The sequence below is a fragment of the Schistocerca piceifrons genome, chromosome 1 (assembly GCF_021461385.2).
Source record: "Schistocerca piceifrons isolate TAMUIC-IGC-003096 chromosome 1, iqSchPice1.1, whole genome shotgun sequence".
Lineage (NCBI taxonomy): Eukaryota > Metazoa > Arthropoda > Insecta > Orthoptera > Acrididae > Schistocerca > Schistocerca piceifrons.
Window position 1 is genome coordinate 1,000,713,025 of NC_060138.1, and position 13,442 is coordinate 1,000,726,466.

The window sequence follows — 13,442 nt, forward strand, 5'->3', positions numbered from 1 at the left end:
TTACGAGTGTTCTGACTGGTTTGATGCGGACCGCCACGAATTCCTCTCCTGTGCTATCCTCTTCATCTCAGAGTAGCTCTTGCAACCTACGTCCTCCATTATTTGTTGGCTATATTCCGATATTTGTGTTCCTCTACAGATTTTACCCTCTACAGCTCCCTCTGGTATCAAGGAAGTTATTCCCTGGTGTCTTAACAAATGTCCTGTACCTCCTTGTCAGTGTTTTCTATGCATTCCTTTCCTCGCCGATTCTGTGCAGAACCTCCTTATTTCTTACCAGTCTACCAAATTTTCAACGTTCTTCTGTAGACTACATCTTAAATGCTTCGATTCTCTTCTGTTCTGGTTTCCCCACAGTCCTTGTGTCATACCATAGAACGCCGTGCTCCAAACGTACATTCTCAGAAAGTTCTTCCTCAAATTAAGACTTATTTTGATACTAGTAGGCTTCTCTTGGCCAAGAATGACCTTTCCGCCAGTGGTAGACTGATTTTTATGTCTTCCTTGCTCCGTCCGTCAAGAGTTATTTTGCTACCTTGATAAAAGATTTCCTTCACTTCTTCTATTTCGTGATCCCTATTTCTGATGTTAAGCTTCTCGCCGTTCTCATTTCTGGTATGTCTCATTACTTTCGTCTTCTTTCGATTGACTGTCAGTCCATTTCATTCAGCAGATTCTGTAATTGTTCTTCACTTTCACTGAGAACAACAGTGTTATCATCAAACCTTATCGTTGACATCCTTTCACCCTGAATTCTAACCTCATTCTTACATCTTTCTTTTATTTTCACAATTGCTTCTTCGACGTATAGATTGAAAGCTGGAGTGAAATACTGCATTCTTGTCTTACACCCTTTTTAATCCGCGCACTTCGTTCTTGGTCTTCCACTCTTACTTTTCCCTCTTGGTTCTTGTGTGTAATGTATATTACCCGTCACTCTCTATAGCTGACCCCCATTTTTTTCAAGATATCGAACATCCTGCACCATTTTATATTGTCGAACGCTTTTTCCAGGGCGCCAAATACTATGAACGTGTCTTGATTTTTCTTCAGCCATGTTTCCATTATCAACAGCAAAGTCATAACTGCCTCTCTGGTGCCCTTTCCTTCCCTACACCCAAACTGGTCGTCATCTAACAGAGAACTTTCTTTTCCATTCTTCTGTATATTGTTCTTGTCAGCAGCTTGGATGCACGTGCTGTTAAGCTGATTGTGTCATTATTCTCGGTCTTGGCAGCTATTGCTATCTTCTTCAGAATTGTGTGCATGATGTTTATTCGAAAGTCTGATGGTGTATCACCGGTCCCATACGTTCTACACACCGATGTGAATAGTCGTTTTGTTGCCACTTCCCCTAATGATTTTAGAAATTCTGATGGAATGTAGCTGAGTATATATTGGGAAGAAAGAAGATAATGAAGAAGAGGAATTGGTTCAACGAGATATGCCAGAAGGCTACAGAAAAGAGAAGGAAGATGAGGGAGAAGTGGCTAGTTGACAGGGAGAATGAGCAGAAAAGGGAACATTTTATCAGTGTCAGAAGGGAGACAAAGCGAATCCCAAGAGCAGAGAAGAGAATATATCCAACCAGTTTGCTAGAACAAGTTGAGACAAAGAACCAAAACAAGAATTCAAGGCAATTCTTCCAGTCCATAAAAAATTGGAAACGTGTATCTCAGAGACCAACTTTTTTCATTAGAGATAAGAACGGCAACTTGATAAATGACAAGGAAAGAATTGTAGAAAGATGGAAAGAATGCTTCTCAGAACTGTTGAATTGTCCAGACCCAGATGAGATGTTACCTGCAGGCACTACGGAGGAAAGATGAAGAAGAATGGGAAGTTAGTGAAGACTAGAAGATCGCAATCAAAGGACTCATAAACAACAAAGCCCCAGGGGAGCACAGAATAACTTCAGAATTAATCAAGGTGGGAGGTGAGAGCTTACACTTAGAGATATGTAAACTGATCCATTTGATATGGGAGAAGGAGACACTGCCAGAAGAATAGAAATTGGCTATAATATGCCCAATACACAAGAAAAAAATGGAATGTGGTAACTACAGAGGAATCAGCTTGTTGAATGTAACGTATAAGGTACTGTCCATCATTATCCTCAGAAAATTGCAACCATTCATAGAGAACAACATACAGTAGTATCAAGCTGGCTTTCGACCAAACCGATCGACAATAGATCACATTTTCACACTAAGACACTTGTTTGAGAAACGCTGGGAATATTATTAAGATATCTCCAGCCTGTTCGTCGATTTTCAACGTGCGAATGACCGTATCCACAGGAATAGCCGATACAGTGCAACGCGTGATTTCAGAATCCCTGAGAAGCTAGTGAGAATGGTGCAAGCTTGTATGGAAGGGTCAAAGGCAGCAGTACGTTTCTGAGAAGCCACATCAGAAACATTCGAGATTGAAACAGACCTCAGACAAGGGGATGCTCTCTCATGGGTTCTGTTCAATGTCATCTTAGAGAAAGTAATAATAGGGTGTAAGCAACAGGAGTGGGCTGGAATACAGGTGGACGGTAACTTAAATTGTCTCGCATATCCAGATGACATAGTGCTACTAAGTGAATCAAAGCATGAATTGAAAGGAATGGACAGTTATGCACAGAAGGCAGGGCTCAAAGTGAATCAAGACAAAGCAGAGTTCATACAATTAGTAAGAAGACAAGAGCAGGAAGTATTTCTTGAGATAGATGGCAAGAGGTTCTAGAGAGTACACCAGTTCAAATTCTTGGGATCTTAGTTTACCACGGGCAACAACATAAAAATGGTCATCAAGGAAAGAATAGCAGTGGGAATGATATGCATGCATTCCCTCACTGAGACACTCGGTTCTAAATCGATCTCAGTGAACACTAAGATGAAAATCTACAACACAGTGATATGCCCAGCAGTAATATTAATATTTGAAAGAAGAGTAATGAGGAGGATACGGGGACCAGTTTTAGATAACAGAGAATGGAGGAGGAGGAAAAACGAGGAAATCTACCTTCTGATGGGACAACCAAGAAAACACGAGGAAAAGAATGCAATGCGTGGGCCATGTAGCCCGTATACCAGATGGAAGACAGTCGAAGATAGCACTAGAGGGGAAACCAAACACCAAACGCCACATTGGACGACCAAGGCAACGCTGGATGGACGACCTGGCGAAGGGCCTAGCAGCTTTGTGGATTGAAGACACCTGGAGGAACCGGGCACAAAACAGGAAGGAATGGAGGCAGATCGTGGAAGCAGCGCGTGGTCTGCAGGACCTGTGATCGCTGGATATCTAACTCTATCTGATGGAATGTTATGTATCCCTTCTGCCTTATTTGATCTCAAGTCCTCCATATCTCTTTTAAATTTTGACACTAATACTGGATCCCCTACCTCTTCTTTATAGACTCCTGTTTCTTATCACGTCATCTGACAAGTCCTCCCTCTCATACTGGCGCTCCTTGCGGTCGCGTTCTCGCTTCCCGAGCGCGGGGTTCCGGGTTCGATTCCCGGCGGTGTCAGGGATTTCCACTTGCCTCGGCCGGCCGGAGTGGCCGTGCGGTTATAGGCGCTACAGTCTGGAACCGCGTGACCGGTACGGTTGCAGGTTCGAATCCTGCCTCGGGCATGGATGTGTGTGATGTTCTTAGGTTAGTTAGGTTTAAGTAGCTCTAATTTCTAGGGGACTGATGACCTCAGAAGTTAAGTCCCATAGTGCTCAGAGCCATTTGAACCATTTTTTCCACTTGCCTCGAGATAACTGGGTGTTTGTGTTGTCCTCATCATTCATGGAAGTGGCGAGATTGGACTGAGCAAAGGTTGGGAATTTATACGGGCGCTGATAACCGCGGAGTTGAGTGCCCCACAAACCAAACATCATCGTCACCATCATAGGCATTCAATGTTCTCTTTCCATCTATCCGCTCTCTCTTTGCATTTAACAGTAGCATTCTTTTCGCATTCTTAATGTTAAAGCCTTGCTTTTAATTTCACTGAAGGTTGTTTTGACTTTCCTATCTGCTGCGTCAGTTCTTCCAAGAATAATGCTTTTTCGATTTCTTCACATTTTCCATGTAGCCATTTTGGCTAAGATTCCCTTCTCTTCCTATTTGTTTTTCTCCTAAATAACTTGTATTTCTATGTTCCTGAACTGCCCAGAACATTTTTGACTTCCTTCTTTCGCCTATCAGCTGAAGTATTTCTTGCATTACCCACGGTTTCTTCGCAGTTACCGTCCTCATACCTATGTTTTTCTTTCCAGTGTCTGTGATTGCCCTTTTTAGAGATATCCATTCCTCTCCAACTGAACTACCTGCTGAACTATAAATTAATGCAGTGTCTGTAGCGTCAGAGAACTTTTGTATCTCTTCATTCCTTAGTATTTGCCTGTTCCACTTCTTTGCACAATGTTACTTCCTGACCACTCTCGCTTCCCGCGCCCGGGTTCCCGGGTTCGATTTCCGGTGGGGTCAGGGATTTTCTCTGCCTCGTGATGACTGGGTGTTGTGTGATGTCCTTAGGTTAGTTAGGTTTAAGTAGTTCTAAGTTCTAGGAGACTGATGACCATAGATGTTAAGTCCCATAGTGCTCAGAGCCATTTGAACCATTTTGAACCTGACTCCTCTCTTAAACTCCAGACAACTCAGCACCACTATCAAATTGTGACCTGAGTCCATATCTGCCTTACAATCGAATATCTGAATTCGTAATCTCTGCCTGACCATGATGTAATCTAACTGAAATATTTCGGTATCTATCGGACTTTTTCCAAGTATATGTCCTCCTCTTGAGGTTCTTGAACAGAGCATTCGCTATTAGTAGTTGAAATTTATTACAGACCTCAGTTAGTCTTTCTTCTGTCTCATTCCTATTAGCAGGTCCATATTCTCCCGTAACGCTTTCTTCTACTCCTTCCCCTACAAGTCCCCCATGACTACTAGATTTTTATCTCCGTTTACGTACTCAATTATCCGTTCAATGTCCTCATATACACCGAGCGAGGTGGCACAGTGGTTAGCTCACTGGACTCGCATTCGGGAGGACGACGGTTCAACCCCGCTTCCGGCCATCCTGATTTAGGTTTTCTGTGATTTCCCTAAATGGCTGGCTGGCTGGCTCTGAGCACTATGGGACTTAACATCTATGGTCATCAGTCCCCTAGAACTTAGAACTACTTAAACCTAACTAACCTAAGGACAGCACACAACACCCAGCCATCACGAGGCAGAGAAAATCCCTGACCCCGCCGGGAATCGAACCCGGGAACCCGGGCGTGGGAAGCGAGAACGCTACCGCACGACCACGAGATGCGGGCCCCTAAATCGCTCCAGGCAAATGCTGGGATGGTTCCTTTGGAAGGGTACGGCCGACTTCCTTCCCCGTCCTTTCCTAATCCGATGAGACCGATGACCTCGCTGTTTGGTCTTTTCCCCCAAACAATCCAATCCAATCCTCATATACATTCTCTGTCTCTTCATCTTCACCTTGTGACGCCGGCATGCATACCTGAACCACCGCTGTCGGTTTTGGTTTGTTGTCGGTTCTGATGAGAATAACCCTGTCACTGAACTGTTCACAGTAAGCAAGTCACTCTTTGCCCCACCTTCCTATTCATAACGAGTCCTGCTCCCATTATACAATTTTCTTCTGCTGTTGATATTATCTTACAGTCATCTCATGATAAATCCCTGTCGTCTTTCCATTTCACTTTCCTGAACCCCTCTATATCTAGATGGAGACTTTGCATTTTCTTTTTCAGATTTTCTAGCTTCCCTACCACGTTCAACCTTCTGACGTCCCACGCCCTGACTCGTAGTCCCCTCAGGGAGATCCGAAAGGGTAACTAGTCCGGAATCTATTGCCAGTGGGGAGATCACTACGTCACTAATTCATAAAACTAGTACTAAGCGTTGAATATTTAAAAGCTTTGTACATTAAAAATTATCACTTTTTCAAAATCCCGTAATTGTCCTACTCTGCGAGGTATAAATTTGAAATTTGCCGGAAAGATGCCTACAACCTTCCTATGTAACAGTGCAAATGGTGACGCCCTGCGACGTCCCCCGCGGGCTTGGTCGACACACACGAAAAAAGCTCACAAGTTCAAGTGAGCTGTAAGACAGGTTAATGGTGTCACATCGATACCAAAATTCACCATAATTCTATCGAACGCCACAACGTCATAGTGGTCGTGTAACACTATGGGAAGGTTGTCATACCCTCTCTTACCCCCCATTCAGCCCTTCTTTCGACGATTCTGCCATGGAGGTCAGAACTGCGACACACAGCATTGAAACGACACTGGGTGGCACCACCGCTCATAATCCGCACGAAAAGTCCTCAGGAGGTGGCATAAGAGGCGTCATTGAAACCACCCCTTCCCTTCTGAAGATAATCCCATACATTTCCATGTCGAAAATGATAGTTCGCATTGTGATGAGCAACAAGACGATGTTCTCGACAACGTTCTGCACTGTTCGCACCCCCTAAGACGATTCATCCCTACTCTAAGGACATTGCTGAGCTGCAACCCCATCGAACGTGATCCGACCATTTTGGACCGTAGCATCACCGTAATTTTTGCTCTGTTACACAGGATCGAACCTCTAGGAACCATTCAAAATCATTGAACAAAACGGTAGAAGGCCCTCCTAAGCTCCTCCAGTTCGGCAACATCCTCGGTGCCACCCACGCACCTTCGCTGAGCACATTAAAAATGTGCCTGTCAGAGACTTCGACAACGATTCGGCTGTGTGGTGCCTCGCTGCTGCTCTAACGCCTGAGAGCAGGCAACCTCTTCTACACCATGTACATGGGTTCAAAAAGTGGCTCTGAGCACTATGGGACTTAACATCTGAGGTCATTAGTCCCCTAGAACGTAGAACTACTTAAACCTAACTAACCTAAGGACATCACACACATCCATGCCCGAGGCAGGATTCGAACCTGCGACCGTAGCGGTCGCGCGTACCAGACTGTAGCGCCTAGAACCGTTCGGCCACCCCGGCCGGAATATACGTGGGATCTGAAGAGTGTGCGGTACCGATAACAGATGCATAGCAGGGCGTCAGTGAAATGGCGATGCAATTGGGAACATACTCCAAAGTTGAAGTTCAAAACAATATAATTCTTGTGGGTAAAACGTCTAAATTGCACACAAATTCCACTGTGAAATTTTGGTGAAAAATAGACAAAACGTAATTTGTGGTTAATCGTAATTAAACTGTGCCAACAATTTGATCACGACAGCACAAAGGTGGGTGGTTCTGATCGGCAAATCCAGGTCTTCAATCACACGATTTAGATCTTTTCGGCAAGCTGAAAGACGAAATTTTAAACTCTCAACTCCAATAGAATTGGTAACATATTTGTTTTGCTTCTTCGCTGTATCAGTTCGGTAGAATTCTTCTGGCTCCAAACTAGTGCTGCAAGAGCACTTCAAAGGAAAATAATTCTAATCATTCGAGACCAGCCAGTTTGACCAGAACTATTTCTGTTGCTTTTTGCCATTTGCATTTGTTGCTGACACTTTGTTACGAACTAACCTAAGCAGTGCAGTAGCATGCTTTGCTTACCGGTGGACGTAGCTTACGTACAAAGCCATTTTCTAAGAAGCTGTATCTGGTCTGGTTCTAGATGGGGCTAATGTATGGGTTGGATAACACATGGAAGCACAACTCGCTGCATTTTACCAAAGGATAGTTGGTACCTTTGAAGACTGGAGAAGATGCGCGTTCTGTAGCCACTTGCTGTAATGTTGCTACCTCGATAAAAAATACGAATTGCCTCGCCCTTGCCGGCCGCTGTGGCCGAGCGGTTCTAGGCGCTTCAGTCCAGAACCGCGCTGCTGCTACGGTCGCAGGTTCGAATCCTACCTTGGGCATGAATATGTGTGATGTACTTAGCTTAGTTATGTTTAAGTAGTTCTAAGTCTAGGGAACTGATGACCCCAGATGTTAAGTCCCATATTGCTTATAGCCATTTGAACCATTGTTTTGAGCCTCACGCTTGCCCGTGTTGTGAGGGCGACTCTACTAGATGAGTGTCGCTTTCGCAATCTGACAAATCGATCCGTGTGTGTTACGCCTGTTAGTCCTGCACGCCAGGGTGATTCATATCGCATCACGCAGGATGGAAACAATTGTAGAGAAATAAAGAGAAAAACGGTACATCAGAGATATGTGTGAGGTCCTCAATCGATTGGTTTTGCGGCATTGTTCAGCAGTTAAAGCAACAAACTTGCAGGAAAAATTGAAAAAGGACACGATCTATAGGGGTTGAACAGAAATATGAAACAACATGATAAATGATTGCGTGACCATAAGTGCAGGTGCTAGCCAAGTCTACGGATTTCGACGTGGTATCTGACCACGAGCAGCGCCTGTGCGGTGTCGTCAATACGCTCCAAGTCTCAGTCATGGCCCGGACAGTGTTCTTTGTTGTTGTGCGTCCATTATGTTGGAGTTTTGTGAATTCGAAAGTGGCCACATTGTTGGTGCTCATATGGTGGGTGCTTCCTCAGCAAAGATAGCAGAAGTGTTTGGCCATCTCGCTTAGGCGATGGTCAATAGCACGTATAAATTTTTTAAAAAACTCAACTCTTTGTTGTCTGTAATAATATTATTTTATTATGCTGCCGATTTCGGTTCTGAGCCTTCATCGACGGCAGCTGTACAACAAACAAAAGTGGACAATATCACAATGCCAAACGAAATAATAAAAAAAAGAAACAGAAAAAGTTTAAAATCGATCAAAATGTTCTCGAAAAAACATGTTTTAAAATAAGTTTTCATGGGAAATCCAACTCCAGTGGCAGACACTGTAAGAAATATGTTGTGCGTTATGGAGCGGTATATTATTAAACTTTCGAGAATGCCCGTTTTAAGAAGAGTAAAGCAATATTTTACTTCCTCCCAAATGTCTCGCGAAATGTCCAAGACACAAACCATATGTTCGAGTTCATTTGGAGATTTACCAAAAGTCGTTATCTACATCTACATCGGCAAGCTCGTATATTTTTTCTCTAAACGGCAGTGTGGAACAGTGTAGAATGCCTTCCTAAACCCGAGGAACACGGCACCAACCTGAGTGCCGATCTGTACAGAGCTGTGATTCTCATGGAGGAACATAGTGAGCTGCGTTCCGCAAGATCTATGTTTGCGAAGACCATCTTTGGTTTTATGGAGGAGATTTTCGTTCTCCCAAAACGTCATAATACATGAGCATAACACGACTTCTGTAATTCTGCAGCAGAACAGAAGCGCACTATTCTCGAATGGATCAGGAAAGACGGTTCGAAGACTTGGATGTAAGTAAAAGCAGCTCCGCTATCAGGCCCATAGACGTGGACGACACCGACAAGCCGCGGTGTCACCTCCTGCTATGTGGCGTCATTCGGATGTGATATGGAGGGGCATGACGTCAGTACACCGCTCTCCAGGTATTTGTAGGCGTTTTAGCACTTGGCGCTGCTATTACTCATTCAAGCATGACCTTCAATAGCCTTACGAGACAGGGAAGACCCGTCCAAACCTCCCAACCGAGCGAGGTGGCGCAGTGGTTATCACACTAGAATCGCATTCGGGAAGACAAAGCGACGATTCTAACCTGCGTCCAGCTATCTTGATTTAGGTTTTCGTGATTTCCCTAAATCGCTTCAGGCAAATGCCGGGCATCGCCGATTTCCCTCCCCATCCTTCACTAATCCGACCTTGTGCTCCGTCCCTAATCACCTCGCTGTCGACGGGATATTAAACACTAATCTTCTCCTTCCCCCCCTCCTCCCCTCCTCCTCCTCAAATCTCCACAAGAAAATAGCGGGAGTTGAGTCCTCTGCATGGCAGTCACAAATGGTGAATGCTCACAGGCGGATGATGTTCAAAACGTATGCAAATATTAATTCGCCTTGTGCGAGGTGTGAGGGAAAAGTAATGAAACCGATTTTTCATCTACCTAATTTTTTATTATTTTTTTCAAACAAGAATATTGTTCCCTTCAAAGCAGTTACCTTCAGCATCTATACACTGGTATAGTCATTGTCCCCAGTCTCGGTAGCAGCGCTGAAAGGCTTCAACAGCTGAGCTCTTTAACATGCCGGTCACATTCTTTTGAATGCTCTCCAGAGTCCCAAAATGACGTCCTTTTAACACATTTTTCAATTTCAAGAAAAGCAAAGAGTCGCAAGGACACTCATCGCATGAATAGAGGGACTTTGGAAAAACAGGTACACCTTTCGTGGTCAAAAAAGGTTCCTTAGTGGAAGTGGCCGCGTAAGATGGGGTGTTGTCATGATGCGGTATCCACCAGCCTGCAGTGTCCAGTCTCACTCGATTCACCCTTTTCCTGAGCCTTTCAAGGACATCTTTGTAAAACGCCTGGTTGACAGTTTCTCCTAGAGGAACAAATTCCTTATGCAGGATACCCCTACTATCAAAAAAGCAATTCAGCATTATTTTGATCCTTGATTTGTTCATTCGAGCTTTTTTCGGTGGAGGAAATGACTCAGAGTACCACTCCTCACTTTGTCGCTTTGCCTCACGATCATAATCAAAAATCCAGGATTCATCGCCTGCGATCAAGCGACTGAAGCATTCGTGGTCATTGGCAATCACCTCAAAGCGCACATTTCTTCGACTGTTCTTCTGCACAGTTGTGAGGATTTTCGGCACAATTTTGGAACAGTCCTTTAGCATGTGTAAATCTTCGGTCAAAATTTGATGTACAGTGAAAGTGTTTCACAGATTACCCATCACCCTTATTGTTAAACGTCGGTCTGATATCACAAGAGCAAACACACGATCGACAGTTTCGTCGGTTTTGGAGCTGGAGGTCTCCCTGAGGGAGGTTAATCTTTAACATGTTCTCGCCCTTCCTAAACTGCTATGTGCCAGCGAAAAACTTGAGCTCTCGATAGGGAATGCCCCCATATAAGCCTGTTTCAACTTTTAAAATGTCACACTTGTGATTTCCCCAAGTTTAACACAAAATATTATGACATAACGTTGCTCCAAATTTCGCTGTTACATTTTCTCAATGTACAACAATAACACAACTTCAGTGATGCGCTCTCAAAAGTCATGGACTGAGCATCTGAAAGGGAAAACATACCAGTGAAACTGAAGGCTATACACACAGCTGGTTTGAATCTTACTTAATAAACAGAAAGCAAAAATTTGTGGTGAATAGCACAGATAATGTTGGGAGGGTGTTAAATTCTAGTGAATGGGGAGTTATCACAAAGGGAGTCCCACAGGGTTCAATTTTGGGTCCTCTGCTGTTCCTTATTCATGTGAATGACCTCCCACTTAATGTTCAATAAGTAGAACTAGTACTTTTTGCAGATGACACGAGTGTTATAATAAATCCCAATCCAGAAAAAGCATCTGAAGATATTGTTAAGGCTATCTTTCAAAGAATTATTAAGTGGTTCTCAGAAAATGGACTCTCCCTTAATTTTGAAAAAACTCACTATATCCAGTTCTGTACACCGAACAGAGTCATACCGACAATTGATGTAGCATATGGACAGGGCTCAGTTAACAACGTAGATTTCTCCAAATTTTTGGGTGTTCACATTTATGACAACTTGAACTGGAAGAAGTATATTACTGAGCTTCTCAAACAACTAAGTTCAGCTTCTTTCGCTCTTCGTATAATCGCTAATCTTGGTAATAAACAGATCAACCTCCTAACGTACTCTGCATATTTCCATTTAATAATGTCTTATGGAATAGTTTTCTGGGGTAACTCACCACTTAGACATAAAGTATTGATTGCACACAAGAGAGCAGTGACAATAATTTAGTGGTGTTCACCCAAGGACGTCATGTAGGCAGCTTTTCAAGGAGTTAGGTATTTTAATTGCACCATCAGAGTACATATATTCGCTTGTGAAATTCGCTACAAATAATCCGTCTCAATTCGCAAAGAACGGTGATGTTTATACATACAACACTAGAGGGAAAAATGACCTTTCCTATCCGTTATTGAAGCTGTCAGTTGCTCAAAAACGAGTGCATTATTCAGCAACAAAAATCTTTGATCATTTGCCCAACAACATAAAGTGTCTGGCAGGTAGCAGATCAAGTTTTAAATCTAGCTTAAAATCATTTCTTTTGGACGACTCCTTATACTCCATGGACGAGTTCCTGTTCCAGAAATGGTAAAAAAAATGTACCTCTAAATGTAGTTGCGTGTGTAGAACTAAAATTTTCAGTAATATTAATATTAGCAATATATATATATATAAACGAATCGGAAGAGGAGGCCCCCATCTCGGGATGGCGTTTATCATACACAAGAGCGTGCTCAGCTCCATCAAGGAAGTTACTCCTGTAAATAATAGGAGAATGACGATGCGCTTACAATGTGCCAACAAAACATACACAATGGTTAATGTTCATGCTCCCACAAACGGAGACAACAAGAAAAACCCCATAGAAACAGAAAAGTTCTGGGAAAATTTGGAGAATATAATGGCCAAGATTCCAAAAGATGATACAAAAGTTCTACTCGGCGATTTTAATGCCCAAATTGGTAGAGAGAAAATCCACCAAAAAACCGTAGGCAAATATCCTGCACATAAATTTACCAATAAAAATGGCACAAGGCTCGTCGAACTATGTAAGCAGAATAACCTGAAGATAATGTCAACATCTCTAAGAAAATGTCCAAGAAAACAAAAGACATGGAGATCTCCTATACAACAAATTGGAGAGTTTCAAATAGATCATGTGGCGATTTCATACCCAGTACAAAAAGAAATTTACGACGTCCAAGTACGCAGAGGAGCAAACATTGATTCAGACCATTACCTAACTAGAATTAAAATCAAGTTTACAGCACGAAGAAGTCATCAGAAGAAAACAGAAATACAGAAATATGACACCAAGAAGATTAAAGAATCTAAAGTAAAAGAAGAATGGGAGAAGGAAAAGGCAAACACATGGGAAGAATTTCATTCTAAAATCACGCGAATAGCTAAGGAAACTATTCCCTTGAAAAAGATATTCAAACACCCTTGGTGGGATTCAGACTGTGAAAATGCATTGGAAAGGAGAAAAAAGGCATTTCAAGAATATAACAGTAAAAAATCACAAGAAAGTCTACATTTATTTAACGAGGTTAGAAAACAGGTTTCAAAATCTATTAGGCAAGCAAAAAGGAAGTACACAAAGGCACAACTGGATGCCATAGAACAAAATTTCCAAAACTATAATACAAGAGACTTCTACAGAACTTTCGCAGATAAAATACGAGGATATATCCCTCAAAATTTATGTTTCAGAAAACCAGATGGTAAATTAGCCCTAACAAACCAGGAAAACTTTCAAGTATTGGCTCAATATTTTTCTAACCTACTAAATTGCCCAGAATCTAGTTTAAGGTTTCCCAAAGAAATCAGTGCCAACGCTCAACCGGATTCATTACCACCAACACAGG

General features: G+C 42.8%; 1 protein-coding gene across 1 annotated transcript in view; it reads left to right on the top strand.

Moving 5' to 3' along the window:
- LOC124798457 (probable E3 ubiquitin-protein ligase HECTD2) overlaps positions 1–13,442 on the top strand; it is a 348,122-nt gene that overhangs the window by 149,754 nt on the left and 184,926 nt on the right.